Source organism: Strix uralensis, chromosome 21 (genome assembly GCF_047716275.1).
Source record: "Strix uralensis isolate ZFMK-TIS-50842 chromosome 21, bStrUra1, whole genome shotgun sequence".
Taxonomy (NCBI): Eukaryota; Metazoa; Chordata; class Aves; order Strigiformes; family Strigidae; genus Strix; species Strix uralensis.
Window position 1 is genome coordinate 6,990,194 of NC_133992.1, and position 27,979 is coordinate 7,018,172.

Sequence of the window (27,979 nt, forward strand, 5' to 3'; positions counted from 1 at the left end):
CATTCCACCGTGGGGTAGCTGCATGCAAATGTTGACTTCTTCATGGCAACCAGCGTGAGTCATGCTGGGAGCTGGAGAGGGATGTTGGCGCTTGCAGCTCTCGCTCTGCTTGTGGACTGTTGCCTGGATCCGATGGGTTGTTTGCACGGAGGTGTAGGCACAGTCCTCCCTGCAGATCTTGCTGGAGCTCTGTCTGCATTCAGCAGGATGCGCTCGCTGTTTTGTGTGTGCAAGGTTTTCAGTGCTCACGTGTGCAGCGGTGGGGTTCTGCGGTTGAAGCGTGTCTGCGTGGAGCGTTGCCTTCATGGGCAGGCACGTGGGCTGCTGCACTGGGTCTTGTGATGCGGCAGGGAAAATTTGTTCTTAGGATTCATCTGGAGGAGAGATCCCCTGAGCCCGCTTCCCCACCAGCACGTAGGGACGCCAGAGCCAACACCAGACATCCCAGCACGTCAAGGAGTTGATAGGCTCGGTGTCACCCATCTTGACTGACCCTTCTCCTCCCCACTCCCAAATTCCCCTTATTTCTTATAGGTATTGGTCAACTTGTTTCCTGACCTAGATGCAGGGGTTTCAGACCTGGGGGTGCACAAGACATGGCTGCTTGGAGCTTGTTGGACCACGTGGAGGTCCCAGAGCAGGACACAGCAGCTTCTCATGGTGGTTTGTGCATCTCAGCTAACACCTCTCCCTGAGCAGATGCAGCATGAAAGCATCCCCTTGAGAGCTATGAGGAACAGTAAGAAAGTGAGGGGAAATGCACGCCAACGCTCTGCTCCCTCATCCCTCCTGGCTTCTGGCCCTGGAGAGCCTGGCTGTGGGTCGCACCTTCACCCAACCGCCTCCACCAGCGTTTGCACTGCTTCACCCCATGGTCTGCAGAAGACCTGGGGGCTGGTTGTTGCCCCATGTTGTGCCACTGTTACGTGGGAGCTCACGGCTGTTCGATTCCCCTTGTGTTTCCACGCTGACCTGGAAACGAGTACACACGGAAAGAGATGAGGACAGAAAGGCAGTGGCAGGGTGAGAAACCGGAGCAACGAGTTCCTGCTCCCACCACAGCCAGTTCAGACCAGCCAGACCAGAGTGCTGTGGGAGAAGGACAATGCAGAGGCCCTGACTTTCTCCCTCCAAACCAGCAGGCATGAGTTTGCTCCGGCATGGATGCGTTGCAGATGTGCTGATAGCGGCTAGCTGAGTGCTGACGCTGCTGTGGAGGAGCTGGCTGTGGAGCCATAGGTAAGGCTGAACTGAGTTTATCTGCTCCACAGATAATGTCTTCTGCTGAAAGCAGCTGAAACAGCTGCAGCCTGGGTTTTCTGGAAAGTTTATTTTACAATATGTAATGAGAGCTTGTCCCGTGTCCCTGGTAAAGCCTTGACATAAAGCCCTATCTGGGCAGGGTCTTTCCCCTGGTGGGATTTGGCATCAATCTGACAGTCAGGGGAACTTTGCTTAACCTGTGAGTGTTACAGCCCAATATAAATGTGGATCTAACCCAGTTTCCTTGAATCTGTGTCGCTGCGTTGATAGCAAGGGAGAGAGGGTGATTTATGCAAGTGGGTAATCTGTGATCTTCCCGTTATTCCTTGCAAACAGTGAGCTGGTGAGCTGTCACCAGGTAATGTCACTGCTGGGTTCAGGGCAGGTAATGGGGACAGGGGGGACTCTTAGAGTCTCTCCATTGCTCTGCCACCCTCTTGCTGACCACCCTTGTCACGTCCTTTGGTCTTCCTGCTGTCTCCTCACTCCCAGGTCTGTAAAATGAAGATAAAATACTATCTGACTTGCTAGGGAGCTTGCAGCCCAATTAAGAAGTGTGCTCTAATTAAAGCGAGCTGCTCCGTTCCTGTTGATATCCCATACCCATCGGTGGGGTTGCTGGAAAGCTCTGGGACGCGGAGTGTGAGGTTGAGACAGAGACAAAACAATACTCTCTCAGACTGCTTAACAGAAAGTGGATCCATGCGTTAATCTGGGAAAAGGAGTGTGAAAATAACTGCAAATCCTTCACGACTTTGTTGTAATTTCTCCCAGATAGGATGCAGGCAGGAAAACTGCCTGCTCCATGCTCCAGCCTCCTTGGCTTCCGGGTCATTACTGAGCTAAACCTGTGGCTGAGGGAGGAAGAAACCCCTTTGATGGACTTCATACGTGGCTGCTGGAAATCTGGGGGGAAGGGGTTAATGACTCCACTGTGTGGGGCGGCTGGGGTCCCAACGGCTCGAGGGTCAACCAGGTCTGGTTCCCGGCTGGCTCAGCCCCGCTGCCGGAGGAGCCGGGAGGATGCCCCGGGTGGGTACGGTTGAGTCGTGCCTCCGACAGTAGCACGCTTCCGTCGAGCGGGTGACTGCGGGGTGCAGAAAGCTGAGCCCCTCCCAGCTGCCTTTCTGCTAATGCTCATCTAATTAAACAGCAGCCTGGAGTGGCTGAAACCAGGACAGTGGGAGAGCTGAGGTTTTCATTCAGTAGGTTCCCTTCTCCAGCTCAGGAACCAGAAGAAAAACCCTTTTCATATTGTCAGATCAATACACAGGTGGTGTTCCCCTCCCTTCCCCTTCACCTTCTCCAGCTCTCCTTTCCACTCCTGGGCCAGGGATGCTTTTCAAGGCCAGAGCAGGGCTGGGTTCTCTACCCAGTGGATTTTGCACCTCATCCCCTGTCTTGTTTGCTGTGCATGCCACACATGTGCTGAACGGCTCAGAGGTGCCGGGAACGGCAACCGCTGGGACCATGATCTCATCAGGTATCAGAGAGAGCAAGTCTTGGCTTCAAAGTAGGGAATGGTCCCTCCTTCAGGGAGGGCCTTCAATCAGTAATGTCTCTGCAGAGTCACCGTCTCTTTGCTGAGACAATTGGCAAAGCTACAGGTCTGTGAACATGGGCAGGATTTGACCAGCAACTTTCATACTGCTTGCTTAGGTACAGGCAAGGGTTAACAAGAAGCAACATTTTATTTTGCTGTGCATCTTTGGTTCTCTGGAAGGAGATGCTCTTCCTGGTGCTTCAGCTGTTGTAAATGCATTCTTCTTCCCAAGGTGTCTTCTGAAAATTATCTCCAGCATGCCGTCAGTGGTGGAGGGATGATTATGGAGAAGCAGCTGTCCGTCCCCTCCTGCCAGCTCCCGGCGTGGCAGCAGGAGGGGTGACGGCTCCTCTGGGTGCTCGCTACTGGCAGCAGATTTTGTAGTGCCTGATCCAGGCTCTGGTATAAGTCAGCAGCTTCAAACTCCAGCCTTTTCCACCTCATCTCAATGCACTGGGGCAAGAAACCAGCATGCAGTGCCCAGCTCGGTGCAATCCCCAACCGCAGTGTTTTTTTTCACAGTAAGTTGTACAAATCTTTCCCTAAACGTCAGCCTGCTCAGGCAGCCTGCTCGGGATCGGCTTCAGCTCCTGTATTGTTTCTCCCCGCAGGAGAGAAATTACTGTCCTATTTCTTCATGCAAAAATGAGGGATTGGAAAGAGGCTGAAGGGGAGAGGAGCTGGATGGGTGCCCCAGAGACCTCACCATCTCGGAGGATGTCAGCCTGGTCTTAGGTTACTGTCTCTCTGTCCCTTCCCTGGTCCCTCTGTCATTAATACGGAGCTGGGTTTATTGAGTTTATTGTCTGTGCTCCTCCACCAGGCATCAAACACTGTCCAGCAGCCTCTGAGCCCACTGCTGGATCACAAACCATCTTGGGATGCTCCAGCCAAGAGGGAGGTGAGCTCCACACCTGCTAGCAGGGGAGGGCTGTCGCAGTCAGATGTAAGCTCTTTCCCAATGTTTTCTCCCCTTCCCCTTGCCCTAGCCTCAGGCCAAGCAGGGAAAATCCTTCAGCAGGACCCCAGCTGGGGCTGCTGGCTGCTGGCTTTCCATGGCAACGGTCCATCAGGGGGTCGGAGTTGGCAGCAAAAAATTCTGCCCCCTCCTTCCCTTGCCTGGGCTGCCGGTCGCTATTCTGATTGCATTCCTGGGGAGCTGGGCTGCAGATGTGGTCGCCTTATCTTGGGAAGGTCTGAGTCAGTTTTTCCCTGTGTGAGGGAGCAGGCAGCTGAGGGCTGGAGGGAGGAATAAATAGCTCCGAGGTATGCCGGGGACGTCCGTCCCTGGGGACAAGGTGAAGGAGCCAGGAGCCTTCCACCACCCACGATCCTGGACTCGTGGTGCCCACGTGGCACGGCATGTATGTAGGAGACGAGGGAGACGTCTCTGCTGAGCAACCTTCATACAACCTTGACATCTTGGCCAAGGGAAAAGGGAGCTGGCCCGGGAGCACCTGTGCTGTGGGCTGGATCCTGCTCTCGGGAAGACCTGAGGAGTACGTCCATGGGGAAGGAAGCACGTTCACCCCATCAGCATGTATCTGGGATGTGTGTGCTTGCCACTCCTTGACACTCCAGCTGATCTGTCAGTTCAAGAACTGTTTCCCTCCAGCTTTACACGGGTGTAGCTGAGAGCAGGATCTGGCCCCAGGGATGAGATACATTTACTCACTGACTGTCCCTCATGTGCTGCTGTGAGCAGATCTGCATCCAGGTGCTGCTAGCAGAGCTCAGGGTCCAGCACCCTTGATGGTGCAACCACCCAGCTCCAGCGTGAAGGCTGGAGGTGGGACAGTCACTCTGGGTCCACTGGTTGTTTTACTGAAAGGGGAGCTGCTTCGTTCCCTTCCTCACAGCGATGATGTCCTTTAATTGCTTTTCTACTCATGAAGCTCACTCCTGGGTGCTTCACCATGGAGATGTGATGTCTCCATGCCCAGCAAAGCTGTTGGGGAATGGTGAAGTCCTGGTGATGGGTCCAGGTTTCCTGCTGTAAGCTGAACTCCTTCTGTAAACCAGGACTCAGCCTTCTAGGAGCCAAGGGAAGGTCTTGTGTAAGGTGTTGTTATCAATCCAAAGCATTAACCCCCACAGAGGTCATGCACTGAATAATCATCAATCCAGCCTAAGAAAAAAAAAAAAACCTCAACACATTAAGTGTTAAGCACATTGTAAGTTTTCCTTCTGTCAGTGGGATCCTCAGCTCAGTTTTTCCAGCGCATCCCCAAAGTCTGGCAGGTCAGGAAGCAATTCTGCTGTGTTGTCCTTTTTATTTTGCTTTCTCCAGATGAGAGCTGGGTTTGTCACGCAAACCTCTCGCTCCAGGAGCTGGTGCTTAAAGGCTGTCAGGGAAGGGTGGCGGGCAGGGAAGACCCTTTAGTGATGGAAGGTGCAAAAAGCTGGGCCTGGAGGAAGACAAGACACCTGGGGCTGGCTGGTGGTGGTGGTGGCCACCACATCCTCCATGTACCCCTGCTGCAGTGGGACCTCGGGCAGCAGCACCAGGTTCAGCCTGCACGGGGCCAGCCAGGCACCACGGGACGTCCCAGTGCCGTCGGGGCTGGGTCCGAGCTCGCTTCCAGTCTCTCATCTCAGAGCTGCAGCCTGGAGCCAGGGCTCGGGAGAGGGTTTCTATAGCAACAGCTGCCACTCACTCCCCATCTTGGATGTAAATTAGTTAGGATTTTATTAGTGTGCAGAATTTCAAGAGGCCAGAGCTGGCAAAGAGGCCTGACAAATTCGGGACAGGAGTGTGTGAGGGGAGCCTGCCCTGGCACCGTCAGGCAGTGCTGGTTTAGGAGCATCTTTAGAAGTTTGGACCAAGGCAGGTTTGGGGATTTTCTGAATTGCCTGAGCACCTGGCTTTTAACCCTGGTGACGGCGTGAGCCTCTGAAATGGCTCTTGGTTTTCCAGGTCTCAGGCAGGAGGCTGGAGATGGGGCACAGAGGCAAAGAGGGCGGCACTGACCCGGGGAGAAGTGGATGGGGTGGGCTGTCTTGCCCCAAAGCCTGGGAAAGGGAGTGGTGACCCTGATGGAGACAACACGTGAAAGCCCAAAGCCCTTCTCTTGGACAGTCTATTGGGAAGACTAACAAGGACACATTGATGGTGATGAGTCTGATAATATTTATCAGAAACTCATCTAGCTGCACTTTACATTTGCTAGAGCAGCACTTCAGGGCTGCAGGCAGCCAGACTGATGCATAAGATGCTCCTTGTCTCACAGATCTTGCAATCCAAATTGAAGAATCAGTTGAGGAAGGAGTACAGCCTCATGGGGTCGGACATGGGACCACCTGGGGCATCAGCCTGCCAAAACAGGAGAGCTGCTTTCAGGCCCTGGGCTGGGCAGCTCTGAGTCTCCAGGTGGGAGTTTCCGTACCCCTTTACCTGCCTTTTGCAAAGTGGTTCCTCAGGAGTGCTGATGGTGTGAGACCATCCTGGGTGACCACAGCTGGTGCAGCTCTGCCTCTAAAGGGTTTTCAATTAACAGATCGATGATGAAGCTATATGGTGATTCAGCAGAAGGGTTGGTAGCTATCAGTGATCTTCGGAGCCAAAGAGGTGAGGAACTGGGGCTTCTTGGGAGCCATGGGTAGGACTGTAGCAGAGGTTCTTGCTTGGTCAAGGGTTCTGCTGGGTGTCTGATCTCCCTGAGCCACGGGGCTCCTTGTTAGTGGGATCACGGCTGGTTGCTAGATGGCATCAGCTCTTCCTTAGGCTTTTCTGTGAACATCCAGGTTTTTTTGAAGGAGCTGGAGCTGACTCTCTTTGGAAAAATGGTTCTGGTTGTGAGTGCTGCTCTGTTGGGAACTGTCCTCAAATGTGAGAAAATAAGGAGAGGGATTGTAATTCCAGTTGCTGCCCCAGACCAAAACTCTGGTGTAAAACTTGTGTGAAAAAAATCTTGATTTCTATGGACATTCCAGTTTCTGTGTGGCTAGGAGCCATATTTTCAGAACTCATATTTTCAACTCTTTGCCTCTAACCATGAGGGCTGTGAATTTTCCTTCTTAATGAAAGGTTTGGTTTTTTCCTTTTTTTTTTTTTTTTCCTCTCCTTCCATAACTTTATGGCTCTGAGATCAGGGGCTTTGTGGAAGTCAAAAGGTTTTGCAACACCTTGTGATGGTGCTGTGATATTTGCCAACACTGGGTTAGAGTTGGATGGTGATGTGTAAAGTTTATATATATCTAGTGCAGATAAAATATGAAGGTGCTTATGTGCAGCAAAATAGAGGGCTGGAAGAGTCCTTAGATTACTAGAAGTGTGGGGCTGAACTGGCTGATTGCAAGTGTATACTTGATTTGGAAAAGGGAAAAAAAAGCCCAAGTTTTGATGTTTTGGGACTCTGTCATGCTTCAAAACAAATTACAGAGAAGTGACTGATGCTCATCTTGGATGGGTTGTGCTGGGATCAGAGAGAGTTTTCCTGCCTGATCCTGTGCAAGTGAGGCTGGTTGCAGATAGACCCAGCTGCAGTCAGTGCTTGGGGGGACCCTCTTGGCCTAATCCATAAATATTGATGTTGTAATTACTATAAAAACCTGCTCTTCTCTTCCTGCATGGTGTTCATCCTCTGGGCTTAGGTAGCACATTCTTTTGTTGATTTGCCCCCTCCTTCACCCTCCCTCTCCTTTTAATTCCTCAACACACTGTGGAAACATCAATTAATTAATCTGAGTAATAGTTATTCAGGAACCGATCTGCTATCATGGCTTGCACTGGTATGGTGAAAATAACCAGTTCAGGTGCTGAGAAATTTGGGTTATTGGTGGAGCTGGGGCTGTTGTTCCTTCCCTAGTCGTGTGCCCCAGCGCAGGGCATGGTCGATGCGGTTGGGTTTAGCAGAACTCTCCACCCTGCCCAAAAGCTGTGTTGGCACAACTGCTGCCTGCTGGAAAGTGCAGCCTCTAAGGCAGGGGTTTACTTTTAAGATAAATTGGTCTTTTGTAGGGGACCGTGTCCTAAGCATGATGAAAATGCCAAATGTGCTGATAATGCAACTTGAAACAGATCCATGGGGACTTTGTGCTGGCGTCTTGAATGTGGTTGGGAGTAGAAAAGGAACTGGGTGATGCATGGGGTAATTGGGCTGTGAACTCAGCCGGGGGCTCGGTGCCAGTGTGGGAGGCACAGTACTGGCCCAAAATGGGGGTGCTGATCAGAGAGAGTGAGCCTCTCCCCTGATTTTGGTGAGAAATTGATCCCTATGAGGGGTAGGAAGGCAGCGCAGGCTGTTAGTCAGGACACCAGGGCTCTGGAGACTCTACTTTTGGTGACCCAAGGTTGAGTTTGGGCTCCAGGTCTTGGGGTGAAGTGACCCCGAGATGATTGTGTCTGTCTCACTTGTGGGACCGAGCAGGAGCATGCACAGCACGTGAGAGATGCAGTCTGGCCGTGAGCTGAGCGAGACCATCTGAGTCTTTACCATCCTGATGGTTTCCAAAATTAGACTGAGACCTTCCCAGGCTGCAGAGCTGGGGGCTTTGGGCAGGCGGCTGCTCTGCTCGCTATCTGACAGGGACAAATCAAACCTGCTGCGGGAAGCGTGACGACTGCTCGACGCCTGGTGTTAATCAGTGTTTTGGAGGACGGTCATCCCCAGGAGCAGTGGGCTTTGTCCAAATTTGCAGGGAGGGATGTAACAGCTTAGGGACACCCGGGTGCCCTCCCCAGGTTTGGGAGAAGGGGGCCCTGAGTGAGCCCCAGTTCAGAGAACTGACCTTTGCTGAAAGCAGCTAATCATGTGCTAACCCTTGAGCACATCCTTCAGCTCCATTGAAGAAAATAGACTTTAAGTGCATGCTTGAATTTAAGTGCATGGTTAAGTATGTTCCCGTTCCCAGGCCTCAGATAGGGTAATGATTGCTGTAGAGAAGATGGCCAGATACATCGGGATCTAGTGTGGCAACACGGCCACGAGCTCATTCCCATCTCGCACGAGGAGGCTGACTTCAGGGAATAGCACCAGGCTGCTTGTTTTGCAGCCCCAGGGATGGGGCTCTGGGTCTGTCCTTCATCTTTGCTGTCTCATGAAGCCTCCCTGCATCCTCCTCTTCATCGCAGGCTCCATCCTCCCCTTTCTCTGCACGTCGGCCTCTCTCCCCAAGGCTGCTCCATCCCTCCACTGCCATCCCGCTCTGCCTGCAGAGCAGAAAGCGCGTGGCCCAGATATTTTACTTCACATCAGCACAAACCCAACCCAGCCCTTTCTGCGAGATGGCTCAGCTGGGCACAGCGTGGGCAGACGCAGCCCCGTGGCCAGGTGGTGGGGGAGATCCCCAGGGTGCCCCTGCCCCATTCTGGGGTTACAGTTTCCCCTCTGTGACCGTGCATCTGGCTGCTTTGGGCTGGCCGGGAAGCTGGAGCCTGCGATCAGCTCGAAAGGCAGCAACAGCAGCCTCTGCTTTTCCACACATCGGTATTTTTAGCTCTGCTGTGCATTAGCGTGCAGGAGCTCAAACTGCGAAGCCTGGCTGAGGTTTTATCTGTTGTGACAGCCCTTAGGGCTGTAGTCAGACACTCTCTCGCTTGCTCGCTCCCTCTCTCCTTTTTTCTTTTCTTTTTTTTTTTTTTTAAAGTTTGCAGCTCGGATCTGCTCTTTCCTTGTGGATACACGGTGCAGCTGTCAAGACAAGGGACCAAGGGTGGGAAATAGGGTCCAAAATGTGGTCTGAGCCCCTTTACAAGGGAGCTTGCTTCAGGTCCTTTCTGTATTTTTCCATTCGTCCTTGCTGCTGCTGTCAGGGTTGGAGGGGTTGGAGCTGATGTTGCAGGATTAGGTGCTGGCTTGCCCCTGCTGCCCTGCCCCAAAGGGTCTCCAAAAAGCTGTGCTGGGTGACAGCTACACAACTACTGGGGGCAGCAAAATGGAGAGCAAAGGCCAACCCAGTCCAGTGTGTGCCTGCCGGGGCTCTGCAGATCTAGTGCTCTCACTGCTGATGCTTTTTCCAAACTCCTTGCATCTGCACCAGCAGTTTAGAGCACAAATGTTGCCCCTCTTTGGGCTCTAGATGCCCCCGAGCATTGCGGAAACATCAGAGTCCCTTGCAAGGCTTGCTGGGTTTCAACTCAGAAGATTTTTACTGTGCCTAAATGATGTGTCTGACCTCCTTCAAGAGAACAGGACTCGTGAATCCACACTCCACCCTGGCTCTGTACAAACACCCAACGCTTTGGTTTGGTTTCTAATGAGAGTTTTCTTTATAGCTTCTCTTCCTGGACATCCCCCACCCCCACCCCCCCCCAGCCATTCTGGAGGAGAGGGATTTTTCCCCAGCTCCCAGAGAGCTGCACAAACATGAAGCATCTCATTCCCACACCAGTAGCTCTGAACAATCGGCTGGAAATGGGGTGGCAGAAAGGCAGCCTTGTGATGCCCTTCAGAAGGGTGAGGAACCGAGGTGCTGACCAGGCTTTGGCTTTCCAGCCTGCTCAGCATCCTGCCTACTACACCAGGCTCTGCTTGGGTAAGTCCAGGCACAAACAGGAGCAGAAGTTGCCTGAAAATCTGGTGTCCCTGGAATTTGTCCAAGGTCATGGGGGAAGTCAGGGACAGAGCCAGAAATGGGATCTGGTTTCCTGTCCCACGTGTCCAGCCTTCCTCTCTAACCCTTAGCACACGGCTGCTTCACGGCATTCCAACTGGAGCTTCCTGAAATCCTGCACCCAGGTCTTGGGATGTCCATGCCAATCCCAATGTCTCCTGAACGGGACCACAGACCTTGTGCAGGGAGGGCTGGGTCATCCTGCTTTTCCTTCATGGGAAAGGCATCTTTTGCGTGCTCAACCAGAGGGTGTTGAAGAAAATCTGTATTTAGATAGAAAACAACGATTTGGCATTTTTGAGGCATTTAGTGCCTGAGGAGACCACAACAGCGCTGCAGCAGTCCCAAGGTGGACCAGGGCTGTGTCCCCAGAAGATCAGTGCTCATGGATGCTGAGGGGGCTGGAGGGAAGCAGAGAGGGGAGAGATGTTTGCGATGGGTCACAGGCTCCTTTACATAAGTCTGCACACACCACGTTTCTTTCTGGAGTGGCATCATTTACAAGTGCAGCAAGTCCGGGCTGTGGCAGCTCCTACGTCTCTGTCAGAGCTGGTGTTGGCAGGGACTAAAAGTCTGCAGCTATGGGTCAGAGGGTGCCACGAGCACTGGGGGCTGCCAGGACCAGCCTTGTCATCCAGTTATCTGGGTATAAACCCAACGGGGAGCCCGGGATGTCTCCCTGGGTCCTCCTGCTTCATTTGCATTGATGAGACCTGGAGGGACATCCCAAAGTTTGTCTGGCAAGTCCACATCTCGGGCAGCTTTTCTAATTAACTGTCCCCTCACTGTGCTTGCTCTGTTCTCCCCCCTCAGTTCCTCCTTTTCTTTGCTGGCAGCAGCCAATGCCGTGAACCACGGAGACTAACTGCACAGTGCTCCTGACTCAACCTGCAGCAAGGATCTCTGGAAATATCTGGTGTCTTTGCCCTTTTGCAGAGAGCACCCAGGGATGAGGATTTTGCAGCTCAGCTTGTGGCACAGAGCAGGGTCTGTGGGGCTTTGCTGTGGCAGCATTTTCTTCTTGCAGGTTGTTTGTGTGATGTGCGGGTGCTTGGTAGCAGCCAGAGTGTGGCAGGTACATTTGCACAGAGTTTTGACATCCCCCAAACAGCCCCTGAGCAGCTCCATGGAGTTGGGCTGCCATCCTCTTCTCCTCCTCTCCCCCAGCCTCCTGGGAAACCCCACTCATGGCTCCAGGGGATGGATGCAGATACTCTGCATTGGCAAAGAAACCCTCCTTCCCCGTACAGTCTAAGGCCCCAGGCTTGGAGCTGCTTAATCCTCTCTGGGCTCTTGCCGAGGGAAGCTGCTAATGGCAGCTGGAGCTGGCTCCTGGTGTGCGCAGGGGCTACCCACACCCTCTGCCACTGCGGTGTGGGGCCAGAAGCCATCCTTCTTCCAGGGCCTTTCACACCTGATTAGCTAGATGAGGTCTAGGAGAAATTAAAGGTGCTGGGTTTATTTCCAGATGTTAATCTGGAAGATTAAGGACTTTTTGGGGGGATAGAGGAAGTTGGTAGTTTAGGAGCTTTTAAACATTAAAAACACCCTGTGGCACCCATGTTAATGCATGTTCTGGCGTTAATAGTAATCCTTACAGACTTCCAAACACCCTAAAAATTGGGCTCTAAAATGCTGTCTGATGTCCCTGTGGAAGACAACAGAGAAGCCAGGGATGCCGTGAGGGATGCCCACTGCCACACGGCACTTCCCTCCTCGAGCCAGCCGAGCTGTTCCCGTGCCATCGGACCAGTTGCTCGGGCATGCCGGCTCTCCCTGTGTCCTGGCAGGGCTGGATACAGGCAGGTCTGTGTGGGGACTAATCCCACTGACTCTGTGTGTGCTTGGTTCTATAAAACAGAGTCTTTTCCCTGCTGCCTTATTTCCTTGAGCTTCCCAGGCTGCTTTTGCCCAAAACCACCTGCTTTTCACTCATCCCACTCCTTTGCCTCCTTGCTCCGGAGCTGTCTTGGGCTCTCGGCATGGCCGATGCTTTGGCGCTGCCAGGAGTTTGATCTCCAACTGCTTCCCGGCCCCCCTCACGCATGTGGGCACTGGGAGGGGGGCCGAGAAAATGAGGAAGAGATGAACAGCAGGAGAAAAAGTCTTCAGAGAGGGGATGGGGGAAGGATGAGGGGGGAGAAAAAGTGAGAACAGGGAGGAGGAGGAGAGACGAAGGATGCTGCCTTGTCTGTTCTCGGATTTATATCAGTTGAGTTGCACTGGATTAGCTAAAAGTGGTGCAGAGCCGCCTTCCCCTCCCCTTTCCTCCAAGCAGGCACTGGTTGAATGCCTTAACTCACTTCAGCTTCAACCTGCTCCTAATTGACTTAAACCACACAGAAAGAAACATGACTTCCCCAGCAAGCGGCTGCAAATTTGCACCTTAAGTTAAGTCAGTGTGATTCTGCGTATAAAGAAACCCTGAGCCTGGTGCGGACGTGTGCAGGGGTAACTGTGCCAGGGGGTTGTGCTGAGCCATCCAGAGCCTCGCTGGGCTGCTCCTCTCTGGCGGGGTTTTGGTCTGACCCCAAGCAAGTTGGGATTTGGGAGCGGGAGGGCTGTGAGTCGGTGGGACTCAGCTGTCAGAAGAATTGCTGTTCCTTCTCATTCCTCTCTCCTCCATCCCTCTTCTCCCGCTGCAGATGTCTGCTATAAAAAAGAGAAGAAGAAAAAAAACCAACTCCCCAAATGTCGTGGTAATGCTTACTGGAGGGCTGTTTCTGCTGCTCATCTGAGATGTATGACAGGGTCAGATTAACCCAGCCTCTGATTTCCAACCGCAACTATTCTGAAAGCACCAAAACCAATGCAAAACACCCCAAAGGGACTCCTCTGTCCTGGTGAGGAGCTGGGCAGGCAGGATGAGCTCACAGTGCGCTGGGGATGTTCCAGCCCAGTGCTCAGCAAGGCCAAATGCTAGGCAAGGAAGATGAGATTATACTGTGGAGATGAATCTGGTCTCCTCAAAGTTGGGCTTTCAAGGGGCCAGAGACTTTTCCTTTGTGTTTAAGGCTGGGGCTTTCAAAGGGCCAAAGGAGAGAAGTAATGTTAAGAGGAAGAAGGTATCTAATGCCAGGGGATGCTCTCAAACCCCCTGTTCCTCGTGGAGGGCTCTTTTGTCACACCTGGACAAGCTGGCTGAACTGAGGGCAGGAAAGGCCTTTTTTAACTTCCTCCCATTCCTTCCTCCTCCAGCTCCTCTGCATCCTCTGTCACTATTTTGGCCTCACTACATTTCTCTCCCTCCGTTCAATTCTAAAACCACCGAGTTACCCATGGTTCTAGCTCAACTAGTTTTCTGATGAGCAATTTAGCCATCTTAGGCCCTAGAAAATGGGGCTGGAAGGGACCTCTGGATGCTGATATACCCTGATGGCAGGAGAAGTTACATCAGAGTTGCACCCAGATGGTGTTTACCCTCTCCCCAGCAGTGAGAGCCCATCACCCTGCACAAAGCTTCTGCCCAGTTTCTCTGAGTGAGGTCCGTGTCCCAGGGCAGCACTGTTCCTGTGAGGAGGCTGCCAAAAAACTCAACGCCTGCTCTTTGCAATGGGAGATGTTTGGAGGCATTGGGGATGAAGATGCTGAAGGGGAGAATGTTTCCCAGGGCAGGGGAGGGAAAGGGGGAGGTGTTTGGTGATCCCCTCAGTGCAGGACTCTGCTCCCAAAGCCAGTGCTGTGCCCCACCAGGCAGGGTACCATCACCCCTCCCTAGGGCTGGTGGGAGTTGCCGGGGGGGGGTTCTGCTAGGGATCCCCCCGGCTGTGCTGCACGAGGGGGGCCTTGTGAGCACTCCTCGTAAGTCTCTGGTTGGCACTGCCAGGCATCGGCCGGGAGCCTCCACAGGATGGGGTCCAAGGTGGGTGTCTGAGTGGGAAATCGGGGTGAGAAGAAGGGGCAGAAAAAAACCCCCAAAAATCCCCATGGAGCGGGAAGCGGAGCCGCTCAGCTGATGGGGTTGCCATGGCGACGTGGCGGTGAGGAAGAGGAAAAGGCAGAAAATAGCCCGATGCTGGGCTGAGACCTGCGGGAGCCCTGGCCTGGCAGCCCTGGCCCCATTTCTGTCCTCCTTTCTTTCTCTTTTTGCTTTCCTCCCCTTGTACTATTTGATTTTCTCGAGAAATTGCCCCTCTCTGAGGAGCCATCGAGGCAGCGGGGGTGACCATGGGGGTATTTCTCTGCAGTATTGGGGTGGCGGGCTGAAGTGAATGTGTGAAAGATGCTCTTCCGTAGGGCTGGATGCAGACAGGTCTGTTCCCTTTGGGGCTGAAAGTTTGAAGGCACATATGTCACCCACAGAGGACTGAAATGGGTCCAGGCTTAGGGTCATGTTGATGGTACCTGGAGATCCCAGGGGCTGACACAGGTTTGGTGGAAACACTCTTCTACCCACGTAAGCCAGGTTTTGTTTCCTAGACTACATGTGGTTGGGTTGTCTGTTGTCTCCTGAAAGGTGATACCCAGATTTAAGGAAGGAAAGAGGCTTTGTTTCATGGGCTGGATTGTTTTCCTCTTTGGGAAAGTGATGCTTCATAACCACAGCGAGTCATTTCCCCTCCATGAATCAGACCGGGGCCTCTTGCAGAGTGTATATTGAGACTAACCGTTGAGGCCAAGCTTGTTGCAAAGGAACAGAAACTCTGGTTGTCTACAAGAAGAGAGAGTGTGTCCTTGTGCCTGGGGGGTTTGCCCTACTAAATGGTGCCACCCACCCATGCTCTTTGCTTTATCAATGACAAATACTTACTTTAAAGGTCCAGGTCGCAGAGTCTGGTGGCCACAAGGAGATCTCAGCTTTCAGCAAAAAAAGTAAAGGCAGTCTCTCCAAATCTTGGGGCCACAGCAAAAAGCAATAAAGGAAAATGTGACCTCCTAAAGCATTAAAAAGCAGAAGATACGCCATAAGCACCTGCAACTGACTGCTCTTTAGACCCTCCTCATAATTTTGTTTAGGGCTTGGCATACACCTGTGTGTACGCCTGAGGCTGGTGGTGCTGTGGATGGGGAGCTTTTCCTGCTTTCTTCTCCTCCTCCATCTACCTCTCCCCTTTCTTGCCTCTGCTGCAGATGCCAGTGCCGTGCCTGGACATGAGCACTCATGCACGGAACTGTGAGCACAGATGCACTCCGTGCACACCAGCGTGTTTGCGTTGCTATCTGTGAGCACCTGCGCGGCATCTGAGTGTGTGTTTCCCTTTCTCCTTCCCCTCGCTGCAGTTTTGCTCCATCCGAAACCTTCCCAGAGCTTCCACCTCCTTCCTGAATGGGAAGAAGCTATCGCAGCATCTCCCACTTCTCCCTGCCTTTGTGCCCGTACGACATCATGCTGTGGTCTCTAATAACTCGTGCTGACGCTTGGTATCCAGATGGCCCAGCTAATAGGGCTCGGAGCAGTAAATCTCCATTACTGTGGCCAGTCTCACTGGCCCTCACTGTGGCCCTGACCCTCACCTCACCCAGGCACTCGTCCTTGGGAGGCCGGAAGGGAAAAGGCATCCCTGCCGACACTGGTGATGCTCCTGGCACAAAGGAAATTGTTGGGTCCTCCTGGCCTCGTCAGCTGTTATTTTGGAGGCCGGCTCCTCTCACAAGCACCTAGGGCTGTTTCTCCCTTACCTGTAATTCCCAAGACCTTTCTTCAGACAACCCAGCTCTTATTCCTAAAGGAGGTGCCTGGATGGCTTTATCTGGAGATTTCACACCCCTGTGTGAACCACCCCATATAAACTGGCCCTTCACTCCCTTCTCCCTAAGCTAAGGATGGGGGGGGAAGCACGCACAGGGACGCTTCCAGGCATTGGGGTTTTTAATGGGAAAACATCACACTGAGGAAGCAGAAAGCTGCTTGGGGTTGAAAAATGGCCTCGGAGCTGTGGCAAATGGTGCAGGATAAGCCCTTTCTATCAACTTCCCCACCACAGCCTGGAAGTATTTTGAACATGAGTGTTCTCTACAGTCTAAATATTAAGCATAGCTTGGGTAAGAGTTCACTCAAACCAGGGATGGACAAATATCTGAAGGTCATAAACACCCAGCTGAGTAATTATTTAGAGTGGTCTAAGGGATATAACTATGGGTAATGGGATGAAAGGAGGAGAGGAAAATGCAACGTAGTTATCAGAAAATTCTCCCCAGTACCCTGCTTAGTGTTGCAGAGGAAAACATACAGGTCCTTGATAAACCTGGAGGGGTGATTTATGGATTGATACATGGAATGATGGCTAAGTCCCCAAGGAGAAGCAGTGAATGGCCCATCTCCTGAGACTGCAAACTCAGCTTTGCAAATCTGGTAGACCAGGGGACACAGAACACCAGGGCAGGAGGGGAGCTGTTTCGCTGACAGATAATGTTGGCTGATGACCAAATGACTAGAAACTGCCCACAAATAAGTTTAGGCTGAAAACTGAGGAGCTGGTTTCTGGTGAAGGGAGGGATGAGGCTCTGGGCCAGCCCTGCTGGAGCAGGTGAAAATGCTGGTGGGTTTGGAGAGGGAGCAGCTCACGCGTGGAGCAGAGTTGGCTGCATGACTCGGCTGCTCACAGGCGACAAACGCGGCAGCCTCCAGGCAGTCCTAAATTCCTGTACAATGTGCTCTGTGAGGCCAGGTCCATCCTCATGTCTCCACTATTATGCTACTAATAATAATCAGAGCTCAGGGAGAGCAGCTATCTTCCTTGGCAAACATCTAGACATTCCCCAGTGCATCTGGAGAGCTTCTTTGAACTTTAGTGGATATGCATCTTGTAACTCTAGGGCTTATGTCTGTATTTTGTGAAAATATACCTCAACAAATTGCTGGTATTGGTTTGAGGGATGGGTTGAGTTATCTCTGTGATCATTTGTACCTGGGCATCTGTTGTCTTGGAGCTAGCTGCATCCTCTGCCTGGGTGAGGTGCGTACCAAGCACCAAGATGGACTCTTCTCATCTCCCTTTCTTCAAAAACTAACTACAAGAAAAAATAAAACACAGTGCTGTTTTTAGAAAGCTCTTTGTGCAGCTGAGAGTGGTGTTTCCGGAGGATCCTCCCTCCCGTGGTGTGTTCCAATGTGGGATGGGAGATTGCTCTCTTTGGGCTTTCTCCTCTCCACATGGACAGTTGAAAGATGTCTTGAAAGGACACGGGGAGATCAAGGGCTGCGAGTGTGAGGAGCATAGCCAGGGGCTGACATGGTCCTTTTTGGTGTCATGTTCAGCTTATCTTCCCTCAAGTAGGTGTGAGCGAGGGAGGGAGGGAGCTGCTCACAGCCCTGTACCCTTGCCTGCATGGGAAGACAAGCAGCCTGGGACAGACAGACAGACTGTGGGAAGTGAAGGAGGAGTGAGGGACTTTGGGGACTGTTTTGTGAAGGCTTTGGTGTGCCCTGAGCACCCGCAGCGTTGCCTTCCTGGGGCTCTCTGTTCCCTGCTCCCGGTGCTGGCAGGAGCTGGGCTCAGAGTACGGCCACACTCTGGCTTCCCCGACCTCCGTCCAGGCAGGGCATTAACCACCTCCCACACCGGTTTGTGCCACTTTACTGCTTCCCGCTCCCCAGCAATATTTTACATCTTGCCCAGTAATGCTTGGTTTCCTTAATAGCGTCTCATGTGGGATTTTATCAAAGGCTTTAGGACAATCCCAATAAATTATATCTACTGATTTCCCTTTATCCATTGTTTTGTTGATTCCATCAGAAATCCTCTCCCAGAGCGGACGTGCAGGCTTTGCTGTTGAGAAGCCACCCCAGCTTGTTCCATTTCTATCTTAGCCATTTCATGTTTCAATTAATTTTGAAATATTGAATTATTTTTCTCAACAGCCCTTGGAAGGGACAATCCAAGGAGCAATGCTGGCTTGCACTGCACCTAGGATATGCAGGTAGCAATCATTTTCTTGTCTCGGGCACCAAGAGGGGATGATTTTGGTGGGATGTTTGCAGAAGTAGTGCTCATGTTGAGACATTGTTCCTGCTTCCAGGAGCTGGGAATCTCCCAGCAGTGAAGGGGTGCATCTGAAATAATCCATGCTCCAAAAAAGCCCGGCTCACCTCGGAGCACAAACGCAGGAGGTTGCTCATTCCCTGAGATGTTGGCTGAGCGCTAGCTTGCTCCGGCTTTGTCCTTGAAACCCAAAGAGTGTGAGTTTGCCGCCAGGCTGGCTGCAGCGGTATGGAGCGGGGAGGAGGCGGTGAAACCGGCCCGCCAAGGGTTAATCATTTCCATTGCAATTGTGTCATCTCTTTGGGGACCTCTCGCTCATTTTGCGAGCGGGCGCTGAAAGCCAAGGCGCGGGGGCTCGTTCTTATTCAGCTGCACGCAGCTTCAGAAGCACCGGACGGCCGCGCAGCTGGGCTCGGCCGCCTTGGCCTTGCAGATGGATGGAGAAAAAGGATTTGTGTGCCTGCGTGTGCTTGCGTGTGCTCGCGCGCGCGCACGCGGGTGTGTGTGTGTCTGAAACCTAATTGTCTGCTGTCTAATCCGTCAGCCGGGGGGACAGCTTGCACAAGCCCCTTCCAGGCAGGCTGATAAATGCAGCGCTGCCAGGCCCCTCTGCGATGTAGTTTGGTTTAATTGGGATTGCTATGTGCACGGACTCCACGCGCGTGGAAGGGATGCTGCGCATGGGAAAGCGCGTAGCCAGGCTCCCAAGGGACGGACCTCTGTGTCCAGCTGGGCTCTCGGCGGGGTCTGGGGTCCTGGGAAACAGTGTCTGGCAAAGTGACATGAGGGTAACCCAGTGCTGGGCTGGGTGAGGTTAATGGTGGCTCCATGTTGTGTTGAACTGGTGACATTAATAGCGGCACTGCATGGTCCTGCTCTCATGCACTTCATATCTTTGGGGGGTCCAGCATCCCCCAAGACTGGGCTGTAAATACACCCTATTTCTGGGATTTTGGGATTGCCCAGGGTGTGATGGAGAACATACTGACGTCAGTGTGCTGACTTGGAGACATTGTCTGCCATCTTTAGCACAGCGCAAGGAGCTGTGAAGGGCTGTCTCCTGCCCTGACTGTCCCTTGTCTGTCCCTCCCGATGACCAGCACCGATGTATCTCTCAAGCATCTCCCAGCCCTGAGCGTGTGGCAGCTCAGGGACTCCCCAAGCCAGAGCGGCATTTTGTCTTTAATACCCCTCAATGGATTTCCCATGAATTTGTCTAGTTGATTTTTTAAACACATAAGCTTTAATCATCCCCGGAGAGCTGTGGCAAGGACTTCCACTGCTTAACCATGCACCACGTGAGGAACCATCTCCTCTTGTTTCTTTTGAACCTGCTGCCTCTTAATGTTATTGGATATCTCCTAATTCTTTTATTGGGAGACACAGTGAGCAATCAATCTCCGTTCACCTTCTTGAGGCCACAAATGTGCCTCTAGCTGCTTCTTTTCCAGGCTTCCTCCTTTGGACTAATTTTTTTGATCATCCTACTCCAGACCTTTTTCCAGCTCTGCTGGTGACGTCAGGACTCTGCATGTGGCGACATCCGCATTTTTTATGTAATTAAAGCTGATGTCATGATTACAGCAGATGGTATTTGCATCAGCATTGGTTGCTTAGTGTGTGTTGATGTCAGGAGATCCTTGCATCTTGCCAGTCACGGGAACTTCTCATGAAGCTTCTGATCCTCAACCTAGGGGTTTAATAATAATATTTTGCCTTTGAGTTCCCTGGCTGAAAGAGGCAGGGCCCAGTTATTATTTATCAGGAATTACTCGTGGTGCTTTGCAAGATATTCCTGATGTGTCTGGAGGACAGAGGAGTGACGTGTCTGTGTTGTTTCATCCCCCAGATGCAGTCTGGTTGGTACCCACCAACTCTTCCATCATAAATATACATCAGATTTCAGGACAGTTGATTTGAGGGAATCACCTTTGTGGGTGAGGATGGCAAGATGACAGAGTGTGGCTACTTGGTGGCCATTAAACATCTCCCTCATGGCTGGAAAATCAACTGCGTAGTGCTGCTTTGCCCCAGACCCCAGCGGGGTCCCGGTGGTGCTGCAAGGTTTGGAAACCAGGTTCCCAAGCCCAGGGTTGCCCCGATTCAGGCTGGGTTGTGGTCTGGCACCTCCAGACCGTTCACCCCATGCTCCCCCCGAGGTTGGTGGGAGCCCTTGCCCACAGCTGCCCTCCTCATGGCACACACTGGGGCAGGACTATGGTGCACTGACTGGCCCCAGCCCATCACCCTGCCCTCCTGCTGCTCTCTGCTTCCCCATTCCTCCTCCTCCCTCTCCCTTTCTCCCTTTGCCCTCTCTTTGCTTCTCTTTCTCTCCACACCTGCTCCTCTCCTTCCCTCCCCTTTTCTCCTTCCTCCTCCTCCTCCCCTCGCCTCTCTCTCTATCCTCTTATCTCATCCCCCTTGTTTTTCTCCTCTCTGCCTGTCCGGCTGATTTACATGCACGCTGCGTTGAAGCAGCTCAGCTGGATCTAATGCCTCCTGCCGCGAGGAGCAGAGCCATCTCCGGACTCGGTGCGGCATTTCCCCGGGCAGAGGCAGGGAGGTGCTCTGTGCACCCCACCACCTTGGCCCACGCTTTGGCCCCTTTCTGCATTGCCTCTTGCTCTTCAGCCCCTCTCCTTCCCTTCTAGACCCTTTATCCAATGCTGCTGTCTTCTCCATCTCTCCTGCCAGGTCCCCAACCTCTGTGCCCGTGCTGCCCAGCTCTCCTCCAGCCTCCATCCTGGGTGGGTGCAAGAGGATGGACCAAAACTCTGCAGCCATTCTGAGAGCTGGGGGCTGGTTTGCTGTAACTGGTGCCGTGCCCATGGCTCATGACCTGAAAACCCGATGCTGAATACTCGCAAGTGGAGCCCGTGGGTCCCCCATGCCTCCGCCTGGGTTCTGGGGCCAGTGCAGGAGCCTGGGGCATCTCTCCTGCATCCTCATGGCTCTTGCAGCTCGCAGAGCCAGGATCGAAGAGCCCGCGTTATTCCCTGGCTCTAATCACTCCCTTTTCCATTCTGCTGATTTGCATTTCCGCGAGAGGAAGATGCCCTGATTAATATCCCCTCAGAAGAGCTTTATTGCGATGGCTCCTGCCTCTCTAATTGGAAAGTGGTCTTAACCTTTCATACAAGTGGCTGGGATGTTCCCTGCCCACCAGAAACCCCTAGAAGGGTGTTGCTTACCCTGAATTTCAGGGGAGTGGGAGTTTTGGAGGATCTGACTCTGCCTCTGAAGTGGGGCAGGAACCCCTCTGCCCAAAAAGGGCACTCCTGGGCATCACACCCCTGATACCAGGGGGTGAGACCATGCCCAGCACAGCAGGTTGTCTGGACAGAAGTCGGAGGGGGGATCACAGAAGGGGGACCTGCCCAGATGAGCCAAATCCAGTGAGCATCCAGCCAGCCCTGAGCGAGCAGCTTGATGCTCCCCAGCTCCCACCCACGTGCTAATTAGGGGCCCATGGAGGAGTGAGTTTATAGAGCTGTTCCCGTTTACCTTCCTGCGGCCGGGAGGCGGGATCCAACCTGGCAGCGGGGATCCTACAGCTCTTGCTCCCCGGGGAGTCCCAGGCCCACCACTAACCTGCACTGGCAGCTTGAAAGCCTGCCTTGCACTTAGCTGCTTTCTGATCTTCAAAGGCTCTGAATGCCCAAGGAAATCAGACCTCGTGCCTTTTCTTCCCATGCAGTCCCCAGATCTGGACTCTCATGCAATTTATTATCCCTGACACGTGCCACTCCCTCCCTGGCCATGCGTGGGGAGGGAGCATCGCTCTGCCGCTCTTCCTCGGGTATTGGAGCTGGGCCGCCCCGGCCATGGTGTGAAGCTGCTGCTCCTCGCACGCACCCCATGATGCTGAAGGCAGGGAGACGCGCCAGTGTAGGCATCGCCGACTGCGTCCTGCAAAATCTTCCCGCTGGCTTCCCAGCGATGCGCCCACTGGCTGAGGCTGGCAGCTGCCTGCTCCAGGCAGGTCCCTCGGTCCTCTGCCAGTGGGTTTTGCTGCTCCAACCCTCCAGCTTAGGATCTCAGTCTCTGCAGCTGTGGAGCCTCTTTTCCCCGTGCCCTTCCTGAGCTGGTGATGTAGCTGCTCTAGTAAGACCCCAACTCACCTCTTGGGTGCTTTTTCCTCCCCTTCCCAAACACTCTCCTTCTGACGTTATAGAAACATTTTTTTTTAATTATTTTTTAATTTTGGTATTTAAGCTGGTTTAGCGGCTGCAGCAGTGATAAACAGCCCGGGAGATCCAGAGAATAATCTCTCTGCTTGGTGACGGCAGAGGCGCCTATCACAGCTGCTGGCAGCACGCAAAAAAGCCGTCCTCATCCGCTGCCTGGTCTATCAGCCCAGGGAGGGGAGAAATTGCCTCTATCCTTAATCACAGAATTTGAAATCCCAGCTAGTCTGCACCTTTCTATTCTTCAGGTTCGCAGGGTTTTGCTGTGTGGGCATGGAGAGAAATAAGCAGCTCTCAGATGGGAGCAGAAGTTGGAGAAGGGACTGGGAAGAGGTTGGGCGAGCAGCAGCTCCTCTCCCTTTTCCAAGTATCTTCTGGACTCGCCACCTTACAACACTTTCATGGCACCTCTCTCTTCAGGGAGGTGAGTTAAGGCTGTATTTTTAATATAGAGTCACAAAATGCTGTCATCATGGGCTGTTGTGTGCTCTGAAGGTTTGTGTAACACTGCTGTGGTTGGAGAGACTACGTGCACCAACAGATGTGCTTGCCAGAGCCCCCGTGCCAGGGCAGCTCCCCAAAGGTGTCAGGGAAATATGGTAAAAAGGGCAGATGAAAGGATAGAAAAACACAGGGAAGAGCCAGAGATGCTTTGTTCTTGCCTCAAATAAACACCAATGAGAAAGATGCTCAAGCTTGTCCCTATGTTATAGACCGGGTCAAGTAAAAGAACTGGGTTTGTGTCATAGGAATGGCCCAGATTTATATACGTTGTCCAGGGAAGTGGATATGCTGGTGCTGGACTGCAGGATACTGCAGCCAAGCAGGTAATGAACCTCTGTCGCGAGGATGAGTGATGCTAAAGCCATAATATCTGTCAGGGGGTAGTTCTGGGGTGCAGGGCAAGGCTGGACATACCCCAGTAACCCCATAGTGACTGCAAAGCAGCGTGTGGATGGAAGGTGCCTCTGCTTCATGCTCAGCACCGCTGAATGGCAGCGTGGCACCCGTGCACGTGGGCTGTCACTGCTGGCAGTCTGCTCAACCCAACGGTGCAAACGCAACCGCCCGCCATGCTAGAGACTGGTGTCGGAGTCGCTGGAGATTGCTTTTAATGAGACAGATAAAGCCAAATGAAAAACAAATTAAGATGCAGGGCTGTGGGAGCTGTCTTGTACACAGCGCTCTGACTTTCTTGGGGGGAAGCTGAGGTTGCAAATGGTGGCAGAGGCACTGGAGAGGTGATCACAGGAGATGGTCATCTCACCTGGACTCAAACCGGAGAGCAGTTAAGTCCTTTCCAGCGCCTTTTGCAGATAACCTGCAACTCTGCATCCCACTGTGAGATTCAAATCAGACCCGGTGTCGCACCTTTGGTCTCAAGGTGCATGAAGAACAGTGTTGGTATTGTCCCCTCTCTGCTCCCCTGTCCTCTCCCCCCATCTCCGGTGCCTGGGGTGGGTTTTGAAAGCACTGCACTCGCAGGAGGCAACTTTCCAACCACATCCCAGTGATGCTGATGGAAATCGCCGTCTGCCTGAAGCAGCTGCTGTGGTCCAGGGCTGCCCAGGACATTGGCAGTCCATCCCAAACTTTCCACTGAGCTCAGAGCATCTGAGCTGTTTCTGTGAAAATCCTGCTCTGGGTCAGGAGGCAGGAAAGGGGCTTTTGCTCCAGCCAGGTCTGTTCTTGAGCAGAGAATGTTTAACACAAAAAACCCTCCTGTTTCTGAGCAAAAAATGCTCAGGCGTTGACTATCAACGTGAGCAGCATTGCTCAGGCAAATGGTGTTTACACCCTGAAGCCTTCAGACTTTCTAGATTTCACCTGCTTCTCTGCAGAAACCCCTTGAGAAAATGTTACCGAACAAGGCAATACTTGGGTGGATAAATTGCCTGGAACAAACGAGCTGGAATTTGTACAATCCCATTCTTCATGTAAGAAAGATGTCACTCCTTAAGCAGTCCCCGGGGAAAGTGTCCACCCTGGGGAGCATCACCCCGCGCTGCCCACATTGGCCAACCCCTGCTTTGGACCGAGCTGCCTGGGTTTCCATGCACTGCAGTGGTTTTTGCCATCCCTTCCTGGGAATTGCAAACAGCAGCAAAAACAGCAAAGCAAGTTTTCTCCTTTTTTTTTTTTTTTTTTTTCCCCAGCCCTGGGCTGGAGGGAAGAGGGATTTGGGGAGTGCTTTAAGACCGGCTGCTGAACCGAGGTGTCAAGAGGGAGGTTTGGTGCTGTATTTTGCTGGTGCTGCAGGAGCAGATCCTGCCACCAAAGGCATTTTGGGACATGTACCCTCCAGTCGTCATTGCTCATCCCTCTCATGGCGCAGCTATTTCTGCCTCAACTTTCCATCAAGCTGCCTCCAACGCTTCCCAGTCTAAAACCACGCTGGTTTAGAGAGCCAGTTTCATCCCCCCTTCCATGTCTCATTTGCATATATTTGCATAGCACACAGGTTTCTGGGAGGGGAGGAGGCGCTGGAGAGACACATCCTTTATTCTTTTTTTTTTTTCCCTTTCAGCAGAATTGTATTTATTTATTTAAACCCAGCACTGTTGCTCCGAGGGCTTCGCTACTCACTGGTCCCATGGGTGACTCAATGGTGGACAGAGGTGTTGGGCTGGTGCCCCCAGCCCCATCCTGGCACCTTTTCTCTTCCCTCAGCCCCATTTCCAAAAGCTCCCCCTGGTCCCTACCCACCACTGAGCCACCATCACGTGTCCAGAGGTCCCCAGCCTCCTGCCATGGATCATGGGTCCGCACCAGTGCTTATCCAGCATCTTTCTGGGTTGGAAACCAGTGGATTTTGGGGAATGTGTTGGGCTGGTGGGAATTAGCTTCTCAGGTCTGTATTTTTCCAGTTTTCCAGCCAAATTGGAAATGCAAACAAACCTGCCTTCCCCTCCAAAATCCAGGCAGGAGGAGTTCTTGTTTTTTTGGCAGTGAATCTTCCCTTCCAGGGATGCTCTCAATCTGAAACGCTTCTGGGACCAAATGCAAGCCAGGTGTAAACTTGCTGGAATTGCCACTTTCTATGGGTGATTGCACGGGACCCGGTGCTTGCCCATCTTCCCATGGCATCTCCTCCAGTGGCCTCGACTGCTGCCTGGCCCAGGCAGGGGGATAAAGGCTTCCTCTCCCCAGCCCCTGCCTTGCAATGGCCTTGTGGAAGGGAAAGAAAACTCTGTTTTCCCCAGGGTTTGCTGGGTTTTCCCTCTCTTGTCTGGTCCTTCTCTAGGTTTGGTTGCCTCTCTGGCACTCCTGAAGGGCTGGTCCCTTGGCATTTGCCACTTCTCTTGGGAAACAGCAAACCCTTTCCCTTGGGATGGGTTTAATCAACTCCAGCAATGGCCCATCCCATCCTGAGAAGGGAACCTCTTATTTCCCCTCTGCCATTGCACCCCTCACCTCGGGGTGCCACAGAGGTGGGCAGCTGGGGTAGCACATGTTTAGGGGGATGTGGTGACCCCCAAACTGCTTCATCCCTGCAGGCAACCACTGGTGTGAACCTCCAGGAACTGGAGCTGATGTATCTCAGTGTCTTGGTCCTCATTTGCTGGTGGACCTGGAGAGATTCGAGACTGGGTGTGGGGTTTGCCTTATGGACCATCATTTCTGATCTTCCTTTGAGTTACATGAACCTCTCTAGGGATCTTCCACACACACCCTGTGCTGGGCGAATTCCAGGTGTGGTTTTAACAGAAATTAAACTGATGCATCCCCCCAACTTTGTGTTCACTTCTTTCTGCAGAAGCCATATTTCTTCCCAGGTCCTTGCACGGCGTGGGCTGACTGTGTTGCATGGTTGGAGGGTTACAAGCCGGGTGGGATCCTGGGCTGGCCGATGGGAAGGTGCTCAGTGCCTGCATCCCTGGTGACGCTCGGGGACAGCCCTGCCTGAGGGCTACAATGTCCTTTGCTGTAAGAGGGATGAGATCAAGGTACCTCTTCACTGGCCTACCAAGGTGGAAGGGCAAATCAGCAGGAGAATATCACATTGGGGTGTTGGTCTGTCACCAATGGGGCTGTGCAGACGCGGGGCTCCCTTCAGCCAGATTTCTTCCTCCCCCAGGGCAAGACAAGGAGGAGAGACCAGCCCATGTGCAGGATGGGGCCAGCAGGACAGGGAAGGTGACAGCAGCCATCGGCACGTGGGGCGAGGGGAGGTAAGGTGTGCGGTTCCAGGAACCGATGTTGGGATGGGAGGGGACCAGCCCCAGGCACATGGAGCTGTCTGGAATATCTTGCAACTGGCTGGGGTTTAATTTTTTATGCGAACTCCTGTTTGCAGCGAATGCGGTGTTGCGGTTCCTGGTATTACAGAGTGTGGAGGCGAGCTGCTGAGCTGCCGACTGTGCTGAAAGCCGGTTCTAACCGAGCAAGGGGGAGAGCTGGCTGGCTGTGGCCGGCACGGCACGGCATGGCACGGCATGGCTCTGCCCGCTGAGGGTTCCGCTGTGGGTGGGTGGGTGCTCGGCTGTCGCCAGCCGCAGCCTGAGTACACGAAATCTGGGCTGGCAACGCAGCGGGGCTTGGCAGATCTCCACGCTGGAGACCATCTCCTTTAAGACCTGGACTCAGGTTATCAAAACCCAGAGCATCTTCTGGGGTCAGGGCCACAGAGCCCCCCAGCCCGGATGGGGATGGGGAGGGGGCTCTGGCACAGACCACAGCCCTCTCTTTGCTCCCGTGCCCTCTTGCTTGCAAAGCTTTCCAACTGCCCAGCTCAGAGGCTGTTTGTCTTCAGCTTGACCGTTCCTCCGCCTCCCCCGCCTGTCTCCTCTGCTTCCTCATTCTCGGTGTCGGGTTGAGCAAGAGCAGAGCAGAGCCTCCTCAGGATCAGGGTGAGGCTGGGGGGGCCTCCAGTTCCAAGTTCCTTCTTTTTTTTTTCTCTCTTTTTTTTTTTTTTTTTCTCCTTCGCTCTGCACACAAAGCTGGGCTATGATGAAACTCCAGCTCTGTCTTGCTCGCAGCATTCATGCACGGCACATGCTGGAAATAATTGTCCTTGGTGGAGCTCTGCAAGCTGCAGAGCGATTTAACCAAAAAGAGGTGGAAAGCAGTTTTATTTCTACACACTGTGTTTCAGACTCACTGCAGCCCCGGGTTCATCTACAAGGTGGATCGGAGGCAGGCGTAAGCTCAGGCTGGATCTGCAAGCCCTGTGACCGTGGCCAGGTAGTGCCAAGCCTGAGTTAACGTATCTTGCAATTCAGCAGCACTTATTACACTGGGTTTGACATGGCTTTGGTCTGCTCAAGCTCCGGCAGAGGAAGCCGTGGCTGCCTGCAATGCCCCTCGTAGCGTAGGCACCGCAACGGGCTCGATGCGAACGCTCCTGTTGGTTTCTCCAAGTTTGGGATCAGATGCTGCAGTGGGAATTTTTGTAGGTGCCAAGTCGTGCTGATAAGGGAAATATGTTGGGTGCACACTGCGTGCAGAGTATTCCTCACAACCTGGTCTCTCCTTTATGTGCCTTAAATAAATCGCAGATGATTTTGTGA

General features: G+C 53.0%; 2 long non-coding RNA genes across 2 annotated transcripts; both read left to right on the forward strand.

Moving 5' to 3' along the window:
• Positions 1 to 1,133: 1,133 nt before the first annotated feature.
• LOC141952983 (uncharacterized) lies at positions 1,134 to 27,979 on the forward strand. Its single transcript, XR_012631829.1, has 3 exons — positions 1,134 to 1,239; positions 26,548 to 26,641; positions 27,565 to 27,979. It is a non-coding gene; the product is annotated as an uncharacterized LOC141952983 (long non-coding RNA).
• On the forward strand, positions 3,143 to 3,668 carry LOC141952985 (uncharacterized). Its single transcript, XR_012631830.1, has 3 exons — positions 3,143 to 3,327; positions 3,418 to 3,541; positions 3,630 to 3,668. It is a non-coding gene; the product is annotated as an uncharacterized LOC141952985 (long non-coding RNA).